Genomic DNA, 21,425 nt, shown 5'->3' with positions numbered 1-21,425 from the left:
TTCGGGTAGTCCCGCTCACATGAATGTCGGGTATCACCTCCCAATTTTAATTCGTCGATAAATGTACGGTTGCAAAGATTATTATTTTATTGCTTCAAATTTGAATGTTATTTCCATTTTTAACAACAAATATTGTTGTTATTGAATGATTGTTATTAAATGATAGAATTCACTAAAAGTATATAAATATGCAATAAATAAAATAATTTTGTGATAAAAATGATAAAAGAAGTTTATCTATTGGCAATACATTGGTCATTTTCATTTACACCTGAAAAAACAGTCAGAAAGCATAATTTTTGTAACTGGGCGGGGCTACCCGAAACATTTTCAAAAGAGCTGAAAAACAAGTTTTTTAAAATTTCTATTTTTTTAAGTCAAACTATTCTTTTTTCGGTTTATTCTTTTTGCATTATTTAATTAGTTGTTAAAACAATAGAAACATACAAAAATGTTGATTATTACGCAATATTATTCAGAAATATAAGCAATACTCCTTAAGTGAGCGGGGCTACCCGACTTTCTTCTATATATATTATATATGAGTAATATAAAATTTCTCATAACGAGTCTTTCTATATTAAATGATAAGCTTTAAAACAGATGTTCCTTATCAAGTTTAAGATGTAGAAGTCGGTCTCACAAAGAGCCATAAAAAGTCAGGATAAACCAGATAAGGTCAGATAAAAGATTATTTTCTGAACAAAACTTCCCAGCCTCGAAGTGGCGCTATCCTTTTAGCGAATCAAAATCTCTAAATTTTATCAATTGAATGACGTTTTATTAAGATAAGAATATCCTTGCAACCACCTCCCCTTTCAGAACCGCTCTTTAAACATCAAGAGCTCCAAAAATTGCTGGCTTTTTCATATTTTCATGGCTAGATAAATCTTTGCCTAGCCCCAACATTCCTGCTAGGGAAACCACGAATGTAATAGATGGAAGAAAAATTATAAAATTAAGATATTTAAAAAAATACTTAAGAATTTTATTTAAAAAAATTAAGTAGTCAGAAAAAAAATAATGAAAAGATATAATCTTTCATCAGCTCACACGATTATGGCTAAATTAATACAAAATTGGAAAGCACTCTTTTTGTGGATATTATCATGTGAGCTGTTGATGAGATCATATCTTTTTACTCTTTTGTTTCGCTACTTTTTTTAAAAAATAAAATTCTTAAATAATTTTCAAAATATTTCATTTTTCTATTTTTTTTGTCATTTCATAAATCTTTGTAATTTATATATATATATCATAGAGTTTAAATTTTTTCTGACAAATATTAAGTAAACTAGGAATAAATGATAATTATTTATGAAAAGTTTTGTTTTTGCATGGATTTATCTTTGGATAAATAAATTTTATATTTGCGAGCAAAAAGTTTTAAATTTTTTAAAAAATTATCGAGATATGGTGAAATACGCAAAAAGAAGAATTAACATTAAGTAGTCCAAATTTTGAACTGCTCTTATGACCGAACTATGGGTACCATGTTACCCAGATTGTGACTCCCGCTTTGTTTTTGGGCTCATTAATCTAACTCCGTTTTAAAAAGGCAGGTTTTCTTCTGATTTCGTATTTTAAAATATCGCCTGCACTCATTAGTTAGCATATTTGAAGCTACCTTTTCAAATCATTAAGAATGAGTTCTACAATGCGAAGATCCGCTTATTAGATCAAAAGATTTCAAGGTTGGTCCGTTTTTTATTTTGCTCACTGTTCATATATATTAATGCTAGAAAACAGTTTATAACGATTCACGTTTTAGGCACTATTTTATTTTTATTTACTTTAGGCAGAGTTTGCAGGCAGGGTTTTGCTTGTTATCTAGTCTCCTATCCAACCTTGCCCTTGACTGGCTCATGTGACAGACCTTAAAAGAATGCAGAGCAGGAATACTATAGTCATCTTGAAGATCTAGACTCCGCTCATGATATTGTGCTACTGTTATCATATTTTGAAAACATAAAATTAAAAAAAACTTATTTGGAGGTAAATGCTAAAAGAATTATAAATAAATGAATCCAAAACAAAATTGATTAAAATAAACTGCAATAAAAGCTAAAGTTTAGACATAATTGATACCGAAATTGAAGCAGTAAAACATTTTACATAACTTGTTGTTAACATATCGATGGACAGTAAGTTAAATAAATATCTTACCATAAAAATTATAAAACTGCATTTGTCATTAAAGATGTTTAAGAAATATGGAGATCAGGAATTACCCAAACTGAGCTAAAGTAGCAAATTTTTAACTCAACAGCAAGAGCTGTCCTACTTTATGGGAGTAGCCCCTGAAAACTGAGAAAACTACACGAAAAATCAACCTAACACGTTTCATGTTGCCTCAGAAATATCTTGCATAATATCTAACTTCAAGTTACGTAAATAAAATAACGGTAAATCCACAACAGCAATAGTTCAAAAACATGGATGGACGTGGGTTGAAAACATTCTCAGAATGACATTATCAAACCCAACATGGTAGGTGGTGAATTGGGTCCCGGGTGGAAAGAGGAAGAGAGGGTGATCAAAACTAACCAGGCACCAAATGAGCCTGAAAGAAAGTAATGCATTCGGATTGACGACATGGGGAAAGTGCTAGAATTGTACCACTGGACTGGAAGGGGTGGCGTGTCTTGCTTTTGGTCTCATGCACCCCTCGAGTTTAACCCACTGGCGGTTTAGCAAATATGTAAAATTGGAAGAATTTCTCCAATACAATATTTTTATTTTTAATAACATGGATTAATAACATGGAAAAACCAGCCTTGTTATGCGGAGAAGACAAATTAAGGAAAATTAAGTAAGAAAGTTACTGACGCGTTTAATTGTTTCCGTATATGATTTTTTAATAAATATTTACATAGATTAACGCTCTCAAGCAATACTTCAATTTATAAAAGTTCGCAACATTTTATAATTTTGAAATATTTGAGTGCCGGTGTAAATAATAGAATTGTAATTGAAAAATAGAATTCTTTTCTTTGACGTAATATTACGACATTCCTCATAAAAGAACATTTTTTAAAAAAAAAAATCACGTTTATTTCGACTTTTTGTCCCAAAACATTATTTCTTTTTATATTGCTTTTACTTCCTCCTACGTCAGCAATTAATTAAGATTTTCCAAGATATGTTTTCCCATTGTTTACTCTTGCAGTAAAAATAAATATTTTTTTTCTACAATTGCTTTTTTCGTCTTCAAAATTGCAATCTCAATAAGTCAAAATAATGAATTTTGTATTGCCGCTTATTATTTTCTTATAGACAACAGTTGCTGCTCTTTTTTTCCTAGCCTCGTAATGAATTACTCTAGTAAAAATGATCAAGAAATCTATTAAAAAGAGATTTACGTTTAACAAGTTTTTTTTTCCTAGTAATTAATAACTTTTTGTCATTAATCATGTTCATCTTCTAATATGTTCTGCAACAAATTACTTTCTTGCTTATTGTTGTAAGAAAGGAAGAAAAAAGAGCTGTAATAATTATATAGAATTAAAAGTTGCTAAACTAACTGAATGAATTCAGCATAATTGACAATGGATAATAGATAATATCTGTGACGTTCTATCAATATCAAAAATGTACGACTATATATATTCAACTCCGTAGACGTGTAATTTTGAACCCAATCCAGAAGACAAAGGAACACGGAAAGCCTTGGAAAAAATTTGCTCTCGTGGATGCTTGTTATTTTTTGAAACTAACCCATATTTCAGTTGATGGAGTAGAAAACCACGAAAACATCTATGGTTAGCCCAACGTCCAGAGGATACTAGACTATGATCCACTAAACTATGATCTATGATATATGTCAGCTCTGTGATCGGCAGGAGCAGAAATAGTATGGTAGTGTATCTAACACTACAAAAATATAATTCCAATTCACTAGTATATAAGACATGTTAACTCAATTCTGTAGTGGGGTACCTTTTCATGGATGATGGTTGACATAGTCGAAAACTACAAGCCGCACATTGGTGACCCGGACGTGATGCCAACCTTATCAGAAACGCCTACTACGATTTGAGCATGCCTGTCTTGAAAGTAACACCTACTTCGATGGGTGGTCCACATTGAACAGTTGCCTTGCTACTTGTGACTGCAACACCATCCACCTCCTAGCGCTGTTGCTACCAAGTTTCAATCTTACTCAACGTGCAACGTATTAACTCGACTGCTGAAGGCAACACAAGAGCGACCACGATCGTGAACTTAATACAGCTCTCACGTTCAGCAAGAAGTACTGTGATCTTAATACAGCTCTCCCGGCTTCTCACAAAACAGCAATGAATCAACTAGTGGCATCCATTTATCGATATCTATCATAGATATAATTCTGGTTGGGGAGGTAGAACTGTAGTGCATCTGCCACTACAAAAATATAATTCCAATTCTCTAGTTGAATTCACTAGTATTTGATAACTACTACACTGTTTGAAATTCCTTGGAAAAATGGTTAAATAACAATTTATTTAATTGTTATTCAATTATTCAATTGTTATACTCAAACAAAACAGTCAAATAACCATGAATAAGATGGTGTTCAAATTGGATATTGTGAGAAAAACCGACAATCTACTACTTTCACCTAAGACGGTTAAACAACCAGATTGTTATCGTACCAATTAGTCCCGACCTAATGAAGTGTTATCACCTTGCAGCTGGCTATACATTATAGCTGAGAGGGCTAATCTCATGTCTGACAGGTCCGACAGAACGGGGGCTCGATTCCCAGTGTTGACACCAAAATATTTTCTCCAATCTCTTACACACATAAAGAGTTAGCAGTATCCTGAACTAATTTGTGACCTTGGGATATTAAAATACGATAATCTCATTCACGCGTAGATGGCAGCATTATAAAGCTGATAAACTATCTGACATGTCCTGTCATTTTAACAATTTTGAAACCATACTAGTTGTAAATGGTTTAAAAAAAACATACAATTCTGTATTCATGGTTTTTTAACCATACAAGTTGCAATCGGATTTAAAACCGTAAAATTGAAAAATGTTCTTTACCGTAAACCTTACGATTAATTAGACTGCTGCCGGCTATTTTACCATAATTTTAGAGAGAAAATTCTAACGGTGTGAAAGTTCACAAATCACCGTAACGCCAAAAGTGACTAATTCCAAGATTAATTAAGCAATATTGACATCATGGAGATTTTTTACATTTCTTCCACGCGAACTAGCATAATTTTTCCATCAATTTTGCTTTTTATTGCAAAGTGTGTATTTTTAATTCAATGTGTAACTATTACCGAAATGGATAAGGCATCATTTGCGTCAATAACAGTAAGGGCGAGTTTTTATGGTTTCCCTAAACGAACGAAGAAACTTTTCTCTGTTATCTGTATTTTTTATTCGACAGATTATTATTTTCTATTTTAATTAGAGCCTATTGCCAAAATTAACTAAGCATCAACGGCGTCAATATTTTTTTACGCTTCTCCTAAGTAACTTGTAACCATTTTTTCATTAATTTTGCTTCTTAGTACGTAGCCTAAATTTTAATTTCAATTGGAGCCAAGTCTCGAGATCAATAATTGGCGTCAGCAATAGGAAGGTGAATTGTTACATTTCTCCTAAACAAATAAGTTCTATTTCTCCTTTGATTTTGCTTTTCAGTATGTGACTTATTTCATACAGCATTTGCTTTTATCTATTTAGTCTATATGAACCATTTCTTAAATCATAAAATAAACACGTGGTTTAATATATCCTTAGGAATGCTAATTTAGGGATGTAGTCCACCTATGCTTCCACGCTCATGTTGATCATTTAATTTATCACGCTTAACAAATAGAAAATAATTAAATACCCAAGAACGTGCAATACATTTTTTAATGAAAGCTATATGCCTAGTAAAAATCACTGATGTAGTACTTTAAGTATTTAGAAAAACAGAAATATTCGCAGCTTTATTTTTATATTTTATTAAATTTTAAGACAACGAAAAAATTCCATTTTTAAGACAGCTCTCCCGAATGATTCATTAGAAATTTTTTAATGATTTCCATGATAAGAGATTAAAATTACCAAATTCACTCACTGTCTAAATTTCAGAACGTTAGCTAAAGTATTTTGGAGTTATAAGAAAAAAAATTCAGACAATCTCTTCATATTCTTATAGATTTTTTTTTTACGAAGAACGGGCAGTCAGCTAGTAATAAGCATAAAATAGATTTCTTTTCTTAAACAACTTTATACTTTTAAGTGAAGGGTTAAGTGAAGTTAAGTTTATACTTATACACTTTTAAGTGAAGAAACAAATGTTTTCCATTTAAGTTGGTTGTTTTATAACTTTTACAACTCGTTGTATAAGCAAGTCCGTAATGACTGGGCCTTACAACTCTTCATTACGGTAAGCACGCTAGCTTCCACCCTCAAAAGAAAGGAAGCTTGACTAATTGGAGCTTTTTTTTTCACACTGACTTAAATTTCTTACTTATAAAATAGAAACAAAAAATATTTTTTTCTCAGTAAAAGATTTTTAATGAAGATGCTAAATTTGTTTCTATCGCTAAATTTCTTTTTAATTTTTAAAATTACATCTTGCATTTTCATGGCAAAAAAGATGATGATTGTCGCAAGTAATAGCTTAATTAAATACTGGCCATTATATATAAAAAAAATTTTTTGTATATTTCGAGAAACTTTAAAAAAAAAACAAATCTTTATGAAACAAAATGATTTTGTCACATATTTTTTACTTATATAGATAAAGCATACAACAGATTTTCAACGGAAGGTCTTAGGGCAATATAATGATAAGTGCCCTGTTTTTTATATAAGACTTCTTTTAAACAAATTCATTTTTAGTAATGTTACAAGTAACATCGAGGAACAGTTATTTATTCACTACAAAAGTTCTGAAATGCATTATTACTGCATTTCTTGTAGAAATCCTTTCAAAGATTTAAGTTATTTTTGAGGTCTATATAAGGTTGTTTTGAGGTGTGAAGGTTGATTTGAGGTTTTTCTAAGTTGATTTCGAAACCTACATTAAAAAAACAGCCTACCAAGGTGTATAATCAAGGTGTATAAAGTTGTTTTATTTACCTTTTAGGTTGTTTTAGAGTTGATGGAAATATACTTTAGAACAACCAGCTTAGGGAGATTGTTTTTGATGTGGACGGATTATTTTTTCTGCATTTAAAACAATCGAACAATAGTCTTTAAGAGTCTATACAATTTAAATCAAATAATTTAGAAACCCCCCTTTTTTTCTTTTACGAAAGGTGACAGCAGTCTTGTAAAATGCGACTAATGATGACTAACAAAATTTTTATGTAGCAAGATTAAAGGGACTTAATTTAGATTAAAATAAAAATAAATAAATATCAATGCACAATATCAAATTCATAATTAAAGTGATTGGGAAAATTTAGTAATAAGCAGCATTTTTTTAACGATAAAATCTTTACATAAAAATGTTTCTAAGTATTGTTTCTATTGTGTTCTTCCGTGATTGTTAAAATATGGCAGCAAAATGCTCGTTCCTTTCATTTTTAACCATAAATTTTCTTTTCAGCACTTTAAAAATAAGGCTTATCATTGCATTGCTCAATTTTTTTCTCTTCTTTCTGAATGCCTGCAATTTTAGATGCTAACTCAATCCAAGGTGCGGAAACCATTAGGTAATTAGAGTTTTATGGAACAAAATTTGTACAATCGAAAAAGAAATCCATAATGTTAATTATGTAGCAAATGTAGTCAATGTTTGTATAAAGAAAAAAATAAGAATGTGAGTGTGAAGAATGAAGACTAATAAATCAAATGAATCAAATAAAAGTAAGCATGAAATCAAATTAAAATTTCATGAGAAACCTAATGAGCTATAAATGGGAAAAATTTACTTTTAGATTCAATTGCTATTAATAAATTAGAATTGTCTTAAAGTACTAACTTTTGGAAATTTCTCGGTAAAAATGGCTAAATACCACTTTATTCTGTTGTTTGACCATATTCAAGCAAAACAGTCAAATAACTGTAAATAAAATGCTAATCAAGCTTTAAAACCACTTATTAAATGTTTTTCCCTAATGCGGTTAAACAACCAGAATTTTATAGCACGAACTAAGAGCACTGACTGAAGCCTCTTAGTTCCTTAAAACTGTGTACTGATTATAGTCTAGAGGGCCAATCTGTCAGTCTAAAAATCGACAGTCCTTGGGTTCGAGTCCTAGCGTTGACACCGCAATATTTCCTCCTTTCCTTTCTTTCAACACTTGAAGAGTTTCCATTGCTCTTCCCACTCCAATTCGTGTCCCGCACTCTCCAAAGACCACTTAACGAAAAACCTAGCTCTTATGTGCAGTTAAACTTCTTTTATTTGCAGTTTTGAAACCATGCTAGCTCTAAATGGTAAAAAAACGTATAGTTTTGTTTTCATGGTTTTATAACCATAGTAGTTGTAAAGGGTTTCAAAACTGTAAAGGTAAGAGAATATTCTTAACCTAATTTTACAGTTGATTGGATGAAAAGACTGCTGGCTGTAATTTTAATATAGTTTTTGAATGAAAGTTCTAAGAATGTATTAATCTAACGTTATCTCTAATTGATGTAACAAGTAAAACAAGTAAAATTTATAGATAAAAAAGGAGCACTGTTCAATATTAAACATTTTTGATGCTACTAAATTTCTAATTATCTTCAACTGCTTAAAAACAAAGCATATGTTCGGAGAGCATATAATTCCAATAAAATTTTTAGCTTTAAATTTCGTATTTTAACCAAAATTTCGTATTTTAACCAAAATTTAAAATTTTCCTCCATTTCAATATTGAGAGAACTATTAAGAAACAAATAATTTCGGATATTCCCAAGAAATTATGATTTATTTTTTTACTTAGGTAATTAATAAAATTAATAATACCATAAAGCGTTATTAAAAAATAAATTATTTTGGAAACTCACAAGAAATTATGTCATCTTTTCTGCCTAAAGTAATAAAATTAAGAATACTATAAAGATAGTAAAAAACAAATAATTTTAAATATTTCTAATAAATTGTGATTTATTTACTACTTAGGCAAGTAATAAAATTAGGAATATTATAAAGCTATTAAGATATAAATAATTTCAGATATTCAAGAGAAATTATGATTTATTTACTACTTAGGAAAATATTAATATTAAAAATACTATAGAACTATCAAGAAACAAATAATTTCCTATTTTTATTAGAAATTACGATTTCTCTACTACTTAGGTAATAACATTTAGAATATTAAAAAGCTATTAAAAAACAAATAATTACGTATAATTCCCAAGAAATTATTATTTCTTTACTACTTAATCAAGTAATGAAAGTAAAAATACTATAAAGCTATTCAAAAACAAATAATTTCGGATATTCGAAGAAATTCTGTTTTCTTTACTACTTGGGCAAGTAATAAAATTAACGTGCATAATTCTCATAACGTAATTCATTCCCCAGAAAATAGTTGATAATGAATATATTTCATGATGAAATCTATATTAACAATTACAGTTCGTCTTATCAATGGACGCAGTGTATTGATCTATCGGGAAAAATCTTATCTCGCGCAAGCTGTTACCGTATTATGAGCTCCCATTTATTTGATTAGTTCTTATCGATGTTCTATCATAGCATGTTTTCTCTAGAAATTACCCCAATTAGGTATTCAATTTTGTTAACAAATTTTAGCGAATTACACTAACAAAAGACTTTGTAAACAGCGTGTTTCAGTGCATAATTTTATAATTATTACATAAATATTGCATAATTATTTTGAAAAGCATCAAAATTGTAATAACATTATTACGATATTTTCTTTTTATCTTTGAATAAAAAGTGATTGGGTTAAAATATCTTTACATAAACAGAAAACACATTTTTAATTTCTTAGATATGTTATTAATATAATGAGTAAATCAATAGAGAAGTGTTTGAAGGTTTTGTTTAGTAACGTTAATTTAACGTCGTTGTACAGGGCGTAGTAAAAAGAGTGAAAGTAATAAATAATAAAATATAACTACATTAATATATTCTGACCTAGTAAAGTAATTTGTATGTGCTTAGTTGTACAAGTCAAGTCTAGATTATTTCATCTAAGAAATGTTAATTATTTGGAGCTGATGATAATTCGAATCGCAAAATTAGACTTAAAATTATAGTATATGAAACGTATTTTTTTTCACCATAAGAAGTTTCGTTTTGAAATTACAGTTAAATACTGGCTAATTAACGGTCAATTTATGGTTGGGAGAATTTTTTTATCTTATCAGGTTTCAAACCTTAAAGTTTAAATGAAAAATACATGCAGGAGAAAAATGAATTTCATTTAGATTTAGCTACTTCTGGAAAAAGCAATTTTATTTACAAGGTGCTGTGAATTTTGTAAGTGTTTTTTCGGTATAATTTAAACATCACAAAGCTAAAAAACACTTAATTGTATTAATTCCTTTAAATTAAATTTTTATTTCATGAAATAACCGTTTTAAAAATATTTTATTAGTTAAGTTTCTCCTCTATTTTTTTTTCTGAAAACTCTAAAAAATAACGTCTGTAAAAATTAAAAATGATATAATTATTTATTTTAACTTTTTCAACCGTTGCTAAAAATGTCTAACATTGAAAGCGTTTTATTTTGGCGTTTGCATCCTTAAATTTAGGAAGAAAAAAAATTATGCGAGAGTTGAAACGAACTTCATTTAAATTTTGCCACTTTTGTAAGACGAAAGAATAAGTTCATTTACTTGGAGTTGTGAATATTATACACATTTGTATGACATAATATAATTATAAAAAAGCTAAAAAAAAATTTTTGTATTTAGTTTTAATTTTAAGAAAGTAGTGTTGTAAAAATATATTATTAAATAAATTCTTCTTCTCTTTTTCTGAATAATCTAATAAATATTGTCTGTATAACATTAAAAAAAACATATAATTCTTTATTTTATTTTTTCCACCTTTCCTGAAAAGATCTAAGACTGAAAGTGCTTTATTTTTGGCATTTTAATAATTAAATTTTAAAAAAATTCATGCACGAATGAGAGAAACGTCATATAGATTTAACTACTTTCGAAAAATGGAAAAATAAATTCATTTACTTGGCGTTTTTAAAATCGTACGCATTTGTAGGACATTATATACACACAGCGAAACTTGAAACATACTTTATTGAATTAAACATTTTACATTTAATTTTAATTTTACGAAAGTGTCGTTGTAAAAATGCATTATTTTTTTAAGTCCCTCTGCTCAGTTTCGGAAAAATCTAACAAATAGAGTCTGTAAAACATTAAAAAAAATATATAATTATTTATTTTGAATTTTTTCCTCAGTTCCTAAAAATATCTAAGATTGGAAGCGTTTTATTTTAGCGTTTTTATCCTTAAATTTAGAAGAGAAAAAAAGTATGCAAGAGTGAAACGAACTTCATTTAGATTTAGCTACTTTTAGAAAACGAACATTCTCGAAAATGAAGCTCATTTACTTGAGTGGTACTTCTTTCTTGGAATAAATACCAAAGGGACGACTGCACTCGAATTTCTTAGGGTTACTACTTATGAAAAAAAAAATACTATTTTTAGAGCGGAGCTTGTTTGAGAAAAAATTTATTCTAAGAAAAGCATCTCAAATCAGCAAGTTCTATTTGGAGAATATTTTGAAATCCCAAATAATAGGATCATTAAAAGCAGAAAAATAGTTCTCTTTGAAATTATTCTCAGAATTATATCGCAAACAGTGTATTTTTAAGCACGTTAAAGTGTAATAATATTCTTTTGAGTTATATTTTATACGATTTTAAATTATTTATAGATGAAATTGTTCCCGATCGTTATTAAAATATTTTCGAAGTGTAATCTAAGAGCTTTTAAGCTTATGAAAATAGGATGAAAAATAAATAAAAAAAGCAGAAGAGTGAAACAGTTGGATGCAAAGAAGTATTTTTGTAAAGACGAGATCTAATTATGCTTTAGAACTCAAAATAAATTTTCAGATTTATTTTATTTCTTTATTAAAAAATCCTAAAGGCAGCCCTCGCCCATGTTTTTTTGGTTTGCCAATTTATTGCAACATTTTGCGTAAGTGCGCAAAAACTATGAAATTAAAAATTTATGGAACTACATAGGTGTGAAGAAAATATACAGCGAGAAAGATGGAATAAAAAAATTAATCATTCGATAATTAGTTCGACAAAAACTAACTTATAAATGTTTAATAAAAAACACCATACACTGTTAGAAATTTCTCCGAAAAAATAATTAAATAACAATTGATTGCACGGCTATTTTACCATATTTAATCAATACAGCAAATAACCATAAATAAAATGGTAACCAAACAGTTAAGTTTAAGAATAACTGTTTATTAACTGCTTTCACCTAATACGGTTAAATAACCAGAATTTTATCGCACCAACTGGAACCACCTAATGAAGCTACTTAGTTCTTCGCTACTGCGTACATGTCATAGCCGAGTGGGCTTATCTATCAATCTTATGACCATCAGAACTGGAGTTCGAGTCCTAGTGTTGACACTACAATATTTTCTCTATTCCGTTCAACACGTGAAGAATTCCCAATGTCCGGCACTCTCCAATGACCATTAACTTACGAAATTCCGAGCTTCTACGTCTAGTTAAAAAAAATATAAAGTTTTTAAAAAATGCTAGTTGTAAATGGTTAAAAAAACTGTATAGTTTTGTATTCATGGTTTTATACCGATATTTTTGTAAATGGTTATAATACCATAAAGCAAGAAAACTTTCTTTTCCGTAAACTTTACAGTTAATCGGATGGACAGACAGCTGCCAGTTATATTACCGTAATTTTGGAAGGAAAATTTTAACAGTGTAGGGGTGGGTGCCTCTGTAGGTTTCAAAAATGAAAAACTTCAGAGTAGAAATGTGGTATACTTAAAGGGCCGTATTTACATATGAAATTCTCGAAAATTCAATTTGTTTTAAAGTTATTTCAATTTTAAATGCTTTATTGGCGATTTTCTTATAACTTTTTTTACTTTACGTTACATTTTGCTTTGCTGTTTCTGAAACCTGAAATTAAAATGGGGTGTTGAACTAAAAATTACGAAGGTATTTTAAAGAATTACAGGGTGTACGATGTAACAAAAAGACTAGTATTCGACAATTAGATGGAGAATTAATTACACTGTTAAGTATTCTGGGAAAAAATACTATGTTTGATCACTCTGTATCAGTTCTTTCAAAATTACAACTTGTTCGAAACAGTTATTGCAACTTTAAGTTCCTTTTCCAGATCATTTTTTGTAAATTTTCTAAATTGACAATTTATCCATTATTGTTGAAAATATTTTTTCACGTGGGATCTTCATTTCTTTATTTTATAAAATCGCTATATATATAAGACACTGTGATAAGAATGTAAAGAAATGTTTTTGCATAAAGCAACATTAATCAGTATTTTGAAAACAAAACTGTGTATTTATGAAAATTATCGGCGTTTAAAGGGAAAAAAATAACAATGATGAATGAAAGCAATTTCGAGGGCAGACAAGTGGAGCGAGCAGGGAGCTGAACATCTTTGATTTGTTTTATAAAAAATGTATGCAATTTCTTTATAAATTTTAAATGATTATCAACCAATGCTTTAATGAAATTGAATTAAAAATAGAAGATTTGTTGCAATTATTGAATTCGTAATAAAATCACATAAATTATTATGGTTGCACCATAGATTATGTACAAAAACTTTTAATTGTGTTCAAACCTTCTTTGATGTGATTCAAACATTCTGTAACCTTACCATTTTGCGAAGTTAAACCATATAATTGTACTTTTTAAACTTGATTACATGTTACTATGATTCAAATTAAGCCGTAATAAGTTTCAATGTATCACATTAATAAACTTATGACAAGCTTGTTCCGAATTATAATCCAAATACTAATCGCATGCGCAACCATAAATCACTTTTTTTCTGGCTTTTTGAGAAGGGTAATAAAAATTCATGATTATCAAATAGGAAAGGAACTAAGGTATGAAGAAAAATAGGCAAACTTTAAAAATCACGGGTACTTTTTGAGTGCTTTTACTGTTAACTTCGAACGAATTTAATTGAACTAAAGCTTGTAAAGTATGCATGGTATAAGTTTATCCTTCTATTTAGAATAAAATAGTACAGAGAAAATGAAGATAATACTATATTACTCTGTCACGTAGAATTAATCTTTAGAAATTTATTAAGAAAATCCAAATGTACTTTGAACAAAGCAACTGGCGTTCCCACGTGAAACACCTGAGATTTTATAGAACTAAATAACGAAAGAGTAAATGACGAATTGGAATATAATTCCAAATGTTTTTACAATTGAATAAGATTTCAGTAAAGTTCTTGAGATAAAACTGTTTAAAATTTTTCTTTATAATGAAAACTAGAACTTTAGTTCATCAGGGGACAGTTCGAATCTATCAACGCGAGGTGACACAAGATTAAGTCTCAACATTTGAATGATGTTACGAATTCACTCACGTCTGTCACCGACCACAGGGTTGACATAGTTGTTCTAAAGAGTTTTTTTTTGGTTAAAATAAAGTGATTTCATTAAAACAAAGAAGTTTTTCTGATAAAATAACGGTGCTTAATTGCTTGTATTTATTTTTTGCGAAATGAACGTTTTTATAGTCTGTCACACCAGCTGGTAGTTTTTATTTTCGTAAATTTAACAGATCTTATTATACAGTATGTCAGCTGTCTGAGCAAAACTTCTGAAAACCGTATTGACTCTTAGCCATATTTTTCAAAACATATCCTTCAACAAATCCTTAACTACAATTTTAGCTGAGGCACATCAGAATGTTGAACACGCGAGAGAGAAAAAAATTGGTGCAGAACATTTGACGCCTTCAATTTATTTAATCTTCGAAGTTTAAAATAAAAATAGAAGAAGAATCCACATTATGTATTGCTTATTTTAATTTAAAAAAATTGTGTATAGGACCGTTAAAAAAATACTTAAATATTATCCGGAGTTACAATAACCTCGGTTATATTCGAAATTGTTTTTTCCGAAAAGAAAGAAAACAAAAGGGAAAAAAAAACTTTTTGCTGAAAAGTCGACATAATTACATCCGGCTTGCCTTTGTTTGTTTTGAAGGTACATCTTCAGTAATGAAATTTAGTCGTACTTCTTTGGTTTCGTTGATCAAAGTTGGCAGTCAAGAGAAAATAAGTTTTTGTTCTAAATGACTAGTTATAACACGCCCATATAACTAAAATAGAATTCCTTGTGATACGTTCATTAAGTAGATACTTCATACTAATGTTAAAAACAAATGTCGAGTCCCAATTTGAGTCAATCAGTTAATTGTGGGAATCACTTGGAATCTATCGTTAATTTTATATAATTGATTTGTTTTGAATCGTACACGGACCTACACATGAAGAAAAAAAATTCTAGCAAAATTTTCGCTCTCGCATAGTATTAAACAATTCTTTACAAAGGGAAAAAAACACAGTTTTGTTAAAAAAGCTAAAATATACAATTTTCAAACCATTATTTTGGTAATTTTTCGGTTTTTATGGTTGTTATTTATCGAAATTTCTGATTTTCAAATTTATAATTCTTATAACCACACATGCGTTAAGTAAAAGTTCGAAACTGAAGAGGAAATTGAAGCGAATAAATGGTTTTTATGTTTTACTGTAAGGGATCATGAAAAAATACCAAAAATTAACTATTTACTATAAAAAGATATGGTAATAAAACCATATTTTATTGGTAAATTTACTAAAAATCAATACCAAAGAGCATCGCTTATAATTATTACGGTTTTAAACGTTCCTATTCTCTGTTAACAGCGTTTCTTGTTCTAGAGCTAAAACACGGTAAATTTTACCTATTGTAAATTTAACCATACACTTTTTTTCAGAGAACATGTAATTAAAGTGTAGTTATACTTGTCATACGGCCGGCCAGGTAACCGAGCGGTTAGTGCTCCTGACTGCGAAGCCAACGGCCGCAGGTTCGAATCCCGCACTGGGCATGGATGTTTCTCTCTCTTGTGTTGTCCTCTGTTGTCTGTGATGTGTGAATGTGGTCCACCCTATGAACGGGTTTGTTGCAAAGTGGCGTGGGCAATGTTACTCGCCTTCGTGACGTTGGTTCACAGGTGCCCATTGGGTAACGCGGAATGAGTAACACCTCTGGCATCTTCTAAGGCGAAACGAATGAAGTTCAGTGCCTGCATTCGAAAAAAAAAACTTTTTTGTCATATGTTCACTAATTAGAACTGTAATTAATATTTTGCTCTAATGTTTTAAAAAAAATATTGTTTTCTTGTTTTAGATAATCGGAAACTTAATCAGTGAATTGCAAATATCAAGAAGGAATGACTCTAACTGAGTTTTGTGTCAAGCCCACATACATCTATAGAATTCCTTGTGACACCTTCCTTAATATATGCTGTTACTATAATATTTTATCGTTGAACAGTTGAATCAATTTTGAGTTCTCGACTACCAATGTTCAACTTCAGCTTTGCAATTTTGAACCAATCTAAAAAAAAAGTATCAAATATCGGGAGAAATTTTCCTTGATGTATGAATCTTTGATGGAATCTGAATTTGCTTACAAGGAGAGGGAAAACACGAGAAACCTCTCACAGTTAGCCTGACGGCGAGAATAGTCTAACCCATGATCCGTCTACCACTAAGGATATTTTACGTCAACACAGCGGCGCGAGCTGAGTGCGGTATTCGAATCGACCAGCCATCAATTGGATTCAAACCCGGGTCACCTCATTGGTAGGTGAGAACTCTATACCCTGAACAACCACGGCTCTTTTATTAATATATCATTCTAATGTTAAAAAATATTGTGTCACATTTAATCAGAAAGGTAACTGAATTGATTGGAATTCATGGTTTCGTTCAGCACTTCCAATTTGTTACAAATTGAGTTCTTTGATTGCATAAAACAATTATAAATTTCTAAATGAATATAAATTTTTTTATAATATCTTTTAATGAAATTTAGCATTTAGCAAATATAATTTCAAAGGTATGATTTTTTTTAAGATGATAGTAAGAAAAAATGTAAACTGATTAAGGTTTTCCATTCTAAACCTTTATAACCCTTTTTTTAATGAGAATGAATTTTTGCAGTGATACTTAGACACAACCGCAGTAACAGATCGAAAATGCGTCGATGCAAATTAGTTTTAGATTTCCTTTCTTATTACATTTGCAATTTAGTCTTTTTAAGTTTAGTGTAGTACTTTTTGAGATTTCTCAGTTTTTTTTAAAACTTTAACTGATGAAAATATTAACACTTTTTTATAACATAAATTATTAAATATGCATTTATCAGCTTACCTGTTACATTGTCCATTTTTTTTCTTAAAAAAATGAGCTTTCAAAATATATATATTCTATCTATTAAATCAAATTTGAAATATTTATCGAATTTAAAATATCAATTTATAATCCCAATCACAGCATCTATTTCAGTGAAAACTATGGAAGTAAAATTGAAAATCCTTAGCTCTGTCGAAGTAGAAATTTCTACGCACGAAAGTTCAATATAAATTTCGAAAAAAAGTGATATAATGTTATAAAAATGCGTTTCGCTCAGATGCTGTATTTAGAGAAATTTAGAAACTTTTTTTTTAAAGATTTTTATTCATTTCCTTTTATTTTCTAAATAGAATAAAAAACTAAAACTGGTCGATTGAAAGAGGAAAAAAACCATATCATACGAGTACTTTAGGCCGCAGAGAATCTTTTTACCAAAATTTTTTTCTTCCAAAGAGTTATTTTTCTTCTTCTTTTTTTAAAAGTATACTTTAGTGTAGAACGCCGAACAAAAAGAAAGCAATTTGACCATATCAAACTACGATACCACGTATTTTGCACCAAGTTCTATGACCAATTTTTTTTTACACCATAAAAAAGAACCCTCGAAAAATCGTTTCATGAAGTGTCGTTTCATAAGTTCAAATAAATGATAAGAACGGTTATTGCAGGATAGTGAGGCTTAAGTTAAAATTGGCTTTTTTGAGTTTATCAATACACTGTAGAGGGATATTTTTCTTACTCATTGGGGAAAAGTGTAGATGAACGAATCATAAATGTTATTTCAATAAAATGAATCAGTTTATTTAGATAATATAAGATCAGTGATTGAATAAAATCAAAAATCGAAATATATTTGATTTTTTTTAATTAATTGTATTTCTGAATGTCCCGCAGTGAACTGATCGTTAAGACACGGTTCCCAGCAGATCACCGAAGACAAGCATCACTGGCTACGGTCAGTGTGCGGGTGGGTGACCACTTGGATCAGCCTGCGTAGGGACCAAGGACGTGCGGTATTGGTCTTCATTAAACTGTTCTACCGTAAAGTGCTCGACTTCGCGTGCTGGTGGTCGGGCTACCGAAGCGGGGGTGCCATCCCCTCTACAGAGGATCAAAATTGTAATGGCACGTCTTCAGATCATCCTCAGGGATGTTTCCCAGACAGTCGCCAATAGTCCATTGTGCAGCTCTTGTGCGACGTAAGTGAACAACGACAACAAGTATTTTTAAATTGTCTTGAAACAAAAAATCATGCTTAAATCAATAGATTTGAAACATTAAATTTGCTAAAATTATAAATAAAAATTTTTGCTTTGAATATTTGCTTCAATTTTTTGCTTTAAAATTTTTGTTTTGAATTTTAATTTACAAATTTTACTTTTATTACTGGTTAGTACAATTATCATTACAGACTTCGAAACAGAATCGAACCAAATTTATTAATATCACAAATTCGAATGTGAAGTCATAACTGTTTAAAGTTGTAACACCCATCTGAATTTGATGTTGCAAAACTCTGGAATTTGTGTGAACGCTTACTTTGTTTCAAATCAATATCAAATCGATTATTCTTATGACACTTTAAAGTGTAAACTAAAATCTGAAAACAAATAATTAAAAAAGTTTACACCAGAAGCTTAAATAGTTTTAGTCTATTCATCATCTGCAACGGTTCGGAGGACATGTTATTGTCATTTTTGGGTGCTCCGTTACATTTGAGAAGTAAAGGTAAATTGCTATTCTATTTGTGTCAAAAGTGATATGAAAGATATCAGAATTTTACAGCTACACATAATGAGTGAGATTACTTAATTATTAAGATTATTTCTGAAGATATGCAATAGGGATATACGACGGCGAACATGGTAGCATAACTAGGATTAGCTTTCGACACCAGTATCTGTGGGAGACCAAGTGGCAAGATCAGAGTCTGTTTTTTGCCAAGTAATTTCAATCTTCATGTCGGATTGATTTGACTCATAATGATTGAGTTTACTTAATTATCCTATATTTTATTTTATAACCAGCCTTGAACAGCTGACTAAATTCTGAGTTTACGACTATAAATCTTGAACTTGACGTGGCCTTGTGATTTTGGACTTAATCACGGAAGACAAGGAAAATACTGGATCAAGCATTTAAATAGTCAGTGTTTATTTGAATCATTATCTTCGGTATAAAAAAAGACATTTGTATCAGTCTTTCTATTCTCGTTTGGAGCCAACAAATTATGATACTCGGCTTGAAAAAGTGCTAAAATAAAGGGACAATTTTAATCACATCATTGATTTTTAAACTTCATTTGTATCAGCCATTTTTAATCATTTGTTTAATTTTTTTTAAATCAATTGAATCAACCATCTGTTTTAGATAAACCAGTGCTCGAAAAAACTCAGAAATTTTACCCGTCCCCGAGGCCGGCTTGTCCAAGAATGTACCGTCCTCCTTTGAATCTAACCCGTAGCTTCCAAATAAAAAAATATATAATTTTCTCTTATTTATTACAAACATTTACATAAATTGCACAATGAATTAGTAGTTACTAGGATTACAAATACTAGGATAACATAATAAAAGAAGTACTAGGTTACTAATAGTAACCTAGTATTTCTTTCATGAAATAATTTATTTATTTCATGAAATAATTTAAATGACAAAGGTCAAGACGGGAAAATGGCCGTCCGCGCGGACGTCGGATTCGAGAAATTCGTTGTCCACGGAGAATTTTTGACCACCGAGGACGGGCAGACGGGCGGTTTTTCGAGCCCTGAGATAAACAGATTAATCCTTTCAGGCGCAGGCAACTTCGAGTGAAGAGTTTAATAAATTAACACAACAACGAACGCAGATTATATAAAAAAGCATCATATGTGCTCATAAAAAGTGAGCACAATAATGACTATTAATCTAATGATTTGAGTTCCACGAACTTGTACTCAATAATAATGGCTCGAAAATTATATATTTAAGAAACTAATCGGTATTTTAAGAAACTAATCGGGCACACAACGTTCTTCTTCTGAATAAAGTGCCGTTTCTTTTTTCAGACAAGATTTTGAGTCCTCCAAATATAAAAATTGACGCAATCTGGTATGTATGATCCCAAATGCTTTGCCAGTAGAAGTAAAAAGCTGAGGCCCTTTAATATTAATTTTGCATTTTGCATATTTTGCTTTCTCAACGAAGATTTATTTTTGTAAATTTTTTATTTTTTTAGAACTATTCAATTGATTTCATTCAAATTCTGAATTTTTATAATTACACGAATGATGAAAATATTTGTATACCTAGCATTACAAACTTTTTCTACCATTCTTCTTCTTCTTGAGCTCTACAGCCTATGCCAGGCCAAGGCCGTCCGAATAAGTTTTTGCCATCTTGATCTATTCTGTGCTATTCATAAATTAAATAAGTAATTATAATAAAAAATAAGTTCTTATATGGAATTACCTTTGAATTAAATAAAAGTTGGAAACTTTTCCTTTTAAAACTCAATTTTTGGAATAATTCTAGTGATATTGCGAAATAACTGTAAAACCAACTGTAAGAAGTTCAGTTTTTGACCACTCTCTTGCCTATATAAACTATAGGGGTTCTATTTCAATGGTTATAGATACCCCATTCCAATTTTAAAATTTGAAATATCGTCTGCGTGAATGTTTCAGCTAATTAAATGAAAAGTTTTAAGGCATTCACTTTTTTTTTCACACCCTGTACTTAAGCTATATGTTGTTTTATAACTAGTAGCTCACAAAAAATTGAGAACTACTAGAAATAAACAGTTCATATATTTAATAAGCAAAACAAAAGAAAATATCGTAACTAAATAATATTACTAAAATTATCAAAAGATCTTATATAAATATATATATATAAATTCAAAATGAAGAATAAAACAAAGAAAAATTATAGACATATGAAAAAAAAGGGGGTGGGAAATAATAAGTAAAAAAAAATATAACAAACAACATTTTATTAAAAAAAAAATGAAATGTTAATTAAAAAACCGGAAAAAAAGCCGGAAAAAAGATATAATCTTTTCTTCAGCCCACACGATTATATCCGCAAAACAGAGTGCTTTCTGATATTGTATCAAT

Source organism: Parasteatoda tepidariorum, chromosome 10 (genome assembly GCF_043381705.1).
Source record: "Parasteatoda tepidariorum isolate YZ-2023 chromosome 10, CAS_Ptep_4.0, whole genome shotgun sequence".
Lineage (NCBI taxonomy): Eukaryota > Metazoa > Arthropoda > Arachnida > Araneae > Theridiidae > Parasteatoda > Parasteatoda tepidariorum.
The sequence above is the reverse complement of the archived record's forward strand: the minus strand, read 5'-3'. Positions refer to the sequence as shown.